At 52.3% G+C, this 6,921-nt stretch overlaps 1 pseudogene; it reads right to left on the reverse strand.

Annotated features, from left to right (window-relative positions):
* Positions 1–390: 390 nt before the first annotated feature.
* On the reverse strand, positions 391–5,156 carry LOC147957077 (uncharacterized; annotated as a pseudogene).
* Between the last annotated feature and the right edge of the window lie 1,765 nt (positions 5,157–6,921).

Consider the following 6,921-nt stretch of genomic DNA (forward strand, 5'->3'; position numbering starts at 1 on the left):
GAGGGTTATCTGAAGAAGTTGCTGCCTTATCATGTCCCGATTCCACTCCTTCTATAATGTCCTTGTATTCCTTGCAATTACAAACACAACACATGAGCATGACTCAGACATTGAACGTCCGGAAAAGGTTCACTCATTGTTAATCAACAAAATAACTTACCCAAACCTCCAAGAAATATGGCGCCCTTATTTGAATTGTTGAAGCGTTGATACATAGATAAAAGCAATGAAGAACACACAATTTAAAAGGGATTAAGCACACAACAAAGTAGTCCAGTAGTTCACACACCAGCACATGACAATTGTTCAATAGTGCATTACAGATTAAATAAAAAGAACATGGGAATGGAAATAGAAATATGAAGTAAATGTGTTGTTGAAGGCGAGGCGTCAAGCTTCTTCGTCTCCCACCATCTCTTGCTCAAATTCTGGCTCATCAAGTGCGAGGTCAGCGCCTTCAAGAATTCCAGCACCATCAAAGCTATCAAGACCATCTCCACCAACATCCCACATTCGGCTTGGCCCACTTTCATAATCTTTGGACTTTCTTGAGAGAAGACGCAAGTTGCTGTGCACAAACACCAAATCCTCAGCTCGTTCAGGAGTCGTCCTATTTCTCTTCAGGCTATGGATACTAGAATATGTGCTCTAGTTCCTCTCACAGCAAGAAGATGATGATGGCTGCCCGAGTAGCATCAAGGCTAAATCTTTCAACTCTGGGGTGTGAACTCCATAAGTACCCCACCAATGCTTTGGATCGAAGTGAGCCCTATCCTCTATTGCTTCCGGATCTTCAAATGCATTCATACAAAGAGAGAAATCAGCAAATTGTTGCTTTACTCTCCTCATGTCATCTTGATTTGTAAAGAACTTCTTAAAGAATTTGTTCCTGTTTTCACTGATTTCAGCATCGTTATGAGGGCTTACACGACCAGGGACTTCCTCAATCCAGCTTGAAGTGTAGTACTTTGGGTTCACAGAGTGTGCCATACAATGGAGAGGGGTGTAACTCTTGGTCCAGCGAACTATCAAAATGTCATGAACAACATCATGAAATGGTGATTCTTCCCAATGCTCCTTTCTTTCCTCCCGATAGATGGCGACTTTCACCTTCTCTATCATGGTGTCACACATCTCATAGATCAGATGGAGAGTAGACTTATCCGTGTCAGCTACCCTTATCATTGAGTAAATGGGCTCAGTGAAGGCAATAATAAACTTGATTTTACCCCACCACACCTCATTAAGAATCAATTGCTTCACATATGCTGCTTTCTCTAAATCATCCTCTTTGTAATTATTCCACTCATCGGAAAGAACCATTTTCTCAAGTGATGGCTTGACTAACATTAACCTCTTCAGCATGATATGTAGACTTGCAAATCTTGTCTCTGCAATTGCCAAAAATTTGAGTTTGCTGAAATGGTTGAACATGGACAACCTCATGCTATGATTCATGATATAATGCTTGATATAGAAGGCATCATCTCCAGCTTGTTTTATCCATGTAAGTTCAGCATTGCCACCCTTGTTGTTCTTCGGATCACATATGTCCTTCATTGCAAGGTTGAGAGTGTGCACAACACATGGAGTCCAGAAAATGTTCTTGTAATGCGCTTCAATTCTCAAACCAGCATATTTGCAATTTCCTGCATTGTCAGTGACAACTTGGACCACATTCTTCGATCCAACCTCTTCAATTACTTCCTTCAACCTACCGAAGATAAACTCCTTGGTTTTCATCTACATCAAATAAATGCTAAAAAAATTCAGCAACAACAACAACCATGAGACTTGCACAAGCACAACCCAAAAAAACAAGACATAATGTAAAAACAACCTCTCCTTCAGTATTGAGTGCTTTTAGGAACATCGGACCACCCTTTGTCATAGCTATGAAATTAAAAATAGGCCTCCTCTGAGGATCAGACCACCCATCAGTTGCTATACTCACTCCTTTGAAGGGCCAAGTGGCCTTAATATGCTCAAGCATCTTGTCAACATGTAACCTCTCCTTTTGCAGAAGTGTGGTCCTCAATGCGTCATATGATGGAGGCACATACCCACCCAATTTTGTGTTTGCAACATAATTGTAGGAGGCACGATATTCTGAGTTTCTTGCCAAATTGAAGGGAAGAGCTGCAAAATAAAAGTGCCCAACAATAATGCAAAATTAACATCCTTGAAAGGTGCACATTATTAATACAGTATGACAGTACAATACAATTATAAGGTTAATATGCAAACCTCCTGTATAGAACATTCTTGCAATATGAGAATCAGCAATGTGTCTCTCTTCAGCAGTAAAACTATCAGCAATGTTGGTTTGCTTTCCCTTTCTACTCTTTGCTGATGGCAAACTCGGATTTTCATGAGGAAGTTTGATTAATTGATTCTTTGGTGTGGTATTGGCTGCAGCTTGATTAGCTTCACGGTCTTCCTTGCGTAGTTGCTCGAGGACAGGATGAGCAATCTTGTTGCATATCTTCACACCAGAACCCGGAGTCTTCAAAAGATGTGCTCTCAGTCTTGAATAACTCCCTGGAAAATCTCCATCACAATAGTGGCATTTAAATCTTGCATTTCCTCCACGACCAGACTCACCACCAACGTTGTATCTTGTAACATGAATCCATAGGGAATATTTAGGATTGTTATATTGGTTCTCCTCGCAATCATCAGCGCCGTTACTACCAGACCCAGTCCCAGAACGAGCAACACAGGATTGAGCTACATAGGTTGATTGTTCGACCTACACGCCATTCCCTAACATTGGAAAAATAGATAAATAGATGCACTTCGTTCTCCCCTAAATACTAATCCATAGCGTGCTTAAAAAGAGAGAGCTTGAAGCAATAGATTGAAGGTTAGTAGCTTACTTGCGTACAAATTCAGGATGGGGAAGACTTGCCGACTAGGAGTTGGAGAACCGAGAACGGAGGCCGGCGGCGAGCTGCGAGATGCCGCCGGTGGCGGCGGCGGAAGGGACTATGGAGATGCGCGTGGCTCCAGCCCTTGGCAACTGCAGGTGACGGCACGATGGACTCGAGCGATTAGGTTTATTTATCCAACGCGAGTAGGTTTTTGTTGGGCTGGAAATCGAGTGGTAACAAGCTAAAAAGTATCCCGGGTGTATCCCCCCGTGTCCCAGCCGTATTCCTATTTTTTCTCTTTATTTTAATTCACAAAAAACGTGATACATTGAGATACGGGTATCCCACGCGTATCCACGCATATCCCCGTCCTAGTGCAGTATCCTGCACCAATACGGCAGTTAGGTGACGTATCCCTGCAACGTAGCAAAAGAGAGCCCCCGAGCCCTGCCTAAGGAGGGCGCCTGACGCGCCTTCCTATGCGACGGAGGGAGGCGCCCCTAGAGCGGGCGCTGGTCCTGACGTGTCTTCTGTCACGACGCCGTCCTCCTGAGGTCCTGTGCGGCATGGCTGCTTCTTCTTAGAGATGGTCTCCAGAGGGCCTTCATTTCTGCTGTCAGGGTCGTCGATTGCAGCGGCTTGAAAGGCGCGCTCAAGGGAGCATACCGCATCTCTCTCTTCACATGGGACCGTGATGATTCCTTCGCTTCCTAGCATCTTGAGAACGTTGTAGCCGTGATGAGTGACTGCCATGAACTTGGCCAGGGCTGGATACCCGAGGATGGCATTGTATGGCAGGCGGATGTGCGCGATGTCGAAGTCGATGAGCTCGGTGCGGTAGTTCTTGTGCTCCCCGAAGGTGACAGGCAGGCGGACCTGCCCTATCGGCATGGTGGAGCCGTCGGTCACTCCTGAGAAAGGATTGGTGGGATGGAGCTGCTCAAATGGCACTTGGAGGTTGTCGAAGGTGTCGACAGACAGGACGTTGAGCCCTGCGCCGCCATCAATGAGAGTCTTGGTGACCTGCACATTGCTCATGACTGGGGAACACATCATAGGGAGGGTGCCAGCGGTGGCTGCGCACTTGAGCTGAGCCGAGTTGAAAGTGATGGCGCATTGGGACCACCTGAGCGGGCGTGTAGCCTCGAGCTTGGGGAGCGTCGCGTTCACCTCGCGAGCAAACTGCTTGAAGATGCGCTGAGAGGCTGGGGCCTAGGAGCCGCCCAAGATGCAGGAGATCGCACGCTGCTCCTGAAAGCCCCCAGCCCCCTCGTCTTGGTGGTGGTCGTCGTTCCTTCTTGTTGGTGGCAGTGGGGGAAGACCGGCGTTGCCCTGGGGGCGATCCTCATGAGGCGGGTCCCTCCAGGAGCCCTCGCGAGGTTGGTCCTGCCAGCGGTCCTCATGAGGCCGGTCGCGCCACTCCTGGCGCGGGCCATGGTCGTCCCAGCATCTGCCTCCACGTCCTCCTCCGCGGCCGTAGCCCCGGTCGTTGCGCTCGGGGCGTCGACCGTAGCGTCCCTCGCGTATGGCTCTGAGCTCATGACAGTCGCTGGTGTTGTGGGTATTCAGGTTGTGGAAGGCGCAGAACGGTCAGCCTTTCTTGGATGACTCGGGTTGATCTCTGCCTCGCTTGATGTCGGGCTCCGCTGGGAGCACAGCTGCCTCCTTGCGCTTCACGTCCTTGGCATTCGCCTTCTTCTCCTCCGCGCCCATGGCTGGCGGCTCAAGGAGAGAGAGGTGCCCCTCCTCAGCTCTTGCGCACCTGTTCGCCAGGTTGAACAGCTCCTGAGATGTGTAGAGCTCCTCGTGGATGGCGAGCTCTTCCTTCATCTTGACGTCACGGACGCCGTCGGAGAACGCGGAGATGATATCCTCATCCATGACCTTGGGGGTCTTGAGGCGGGTGTTGTTGAAGCACTGGATGTACTTCTGGAGGGTCTCTCCTGGCTGCTGCCTGATGCGGCGTAGGTCACCCACGGCCGGTGGATGGTCGCGAGTGCCCTGGAAGTTGGCGACGAAGCGGTCGCGCATCTCGTCCCAGGAGGAGATCGAGCCGTGCTGCAGGTTCAGGAGCCAGGAGCGAGCTCCATCCTTGAGAGCCATGGGAAACCAGTTCGCCATGACCTTTTCGTCGCTGTTGGCCACTTCGATGCTCAGCTCATAGAGCTGCAGGAACTCTGCAGGGTCAGTGGTACCGTTGTAGCGAAGAGGAAGATCCGGCTTGAACTTGCCTGGCCAGGCGACGCTACGCAGCTCGAGAGTGAAAGTGCGGCAACCAGCCATGGTTGCCGGGGCCCGCCTCGGAGGTGGAGCTTGGTCTTGACGAGGCGCGCGCTGTGCCGCTGCGGGTGGTGCACGGTGTTGACGAGGTGGCGCGGGGAGCGCAGGTGCAGCTTCTCGCGGCCGCAGAATTTCTTGGCAGCTTCTCTCTTCACGCGCGGGCGCCGGGCACGGTGGATCACGTCACGGAGCCACGCGCCTTGGTGCCAAGGCGACGTCTTGGGGCTGAGGTGGTGGAGGCGCGCCATGATCCCCGTCGCCCGCAGCTGGTTGAGGGGGAGGCAGAGAGTGGGACGGCGCCGGAGAGCCCCTCGCGGCGCGGACGAGCTCGGCGATGCGTTCGAGCCACTCCTCGTAGAGGTCGTCGATGGGGCGGTAGCGCAGGAGCTCGTTCGCTGCGAGGAGCGCGGCCCGTGCCTCCATGGGAGCGCGGTGCGCATGAGACGAAGAACTGGCAGGGTCAGCGATGGAGTGGCGGTGCGGCCGTCCTGCCGCACCGAAGGATGCAGCGAAGACGCCTGCTGCTCGTTCCCCGCCGGGCCAGTTGCAGCGTTGGCGGCGGGGGACGGAGAACGGCGATGTGGCCCACCAACGGGAGCCGCCTGAGCGACGCGGGTGGTCAGGGCAGCCCGACACTCAGCTCGAGCACGGCGAGCATCCGCCATGGGAAGACGGAGCGACTGAGCGATGAACTTATGGAAGGGAGGCTACGGCACACCCCTACCTGGCGCGCCAAATGTCGGATGTGGGGTTCTGGCAAACCCTTAAGGTTCGAACACTGGGGTGCGCGCGAAGTCTTTCCCTCCCACCAATCTACGCCCTATCTCACTAAGATCTCGCGGACGAACTCGACGAACTCACAACACAGGAAGACACAAGATTTATACTGGTTCGAGCCACCGTTGTGGTGTAATACCCTACTCCAATGTGGTGGTGGTGGATAGCCTCTAGGGCTGATGATGAACAATACAAGGGAAGAACAGCCTCCTGAGGTTAAGGTGTTCTTGTGAGTAGGCTCTCGATCGGGTTGGATCAAGCTAAGATGAGATGCCTCTACTATGGTGGCTAGCTCTACTTTTATAGGCCCTGGTCCTCTTCCCAAATATCGAGCGGGAAGGGAGCCAACAATGGCGGGCTAATTTGAAGGGGGGCAACTAATACAAGTTGTCCTGACAAAAGTGGTCTTCGCCTGCCAAAGGCTCTGGTGGTGACGCCGTCTTGGGCTCCACGATGACCTCCGTCTTGCCGTCCTCCTGTTCTTGGTCTCGTTGCACCAATATAGCAACCTTTGCCTGATGCCTCGGTACTCCTTGCCTGCGCTAGCCTCCTTAGCACCAAAGAGGAAACAAGGACGCTGCGCGCGCTGGCGCCCGCCTGCTGCCGTGCGTCATGGCTCGCGTCATGAGGGTCTTGTGAGGTTTGCCCCACCTTGATATCTCCGCTCCTCGTGAACCTGCCTAGCTAGGCCACTCCCGAGGAGGCCTTGCGTCGTCCGCCTCGCGAGGCTTGGACCCTCGCGAGGGTCTTGGATGCTTTGCTGGTGAAGATGGACTGTACGGCCTGCAGGCTTAGCCACGCCGCGGGCCGCAAGCAGGAAGTCTGGGGACCCCCGTTCCCAGGACGCCGACAACGTCCCAGACCGACATTACCCGTACGCTTACGCGAGACTAGTTCTACTGACGTGCTTCGCACACAGGTGGCTAGTGGCTGTCTGTTTCTCCAACTTTAGTTGAATCGGATTCAATGAACAGGGTTCTTTCTGAAGATC

The sequence above is a fragment of the Triticum urartu genome, chromosome 7A, assembly GCF_056163025.1.
Source record: "Triticum urartu cultivar PI428250 chromosome 7A, HENAU_Tu73, whole genome shotgun sequence".
Taxonomy (NCBI): Eukaryota; Viridiplantae; Streptophyta; class Magnoliopsida; order Poales; family Poaceae; genus Triticum; species Triticum urartu.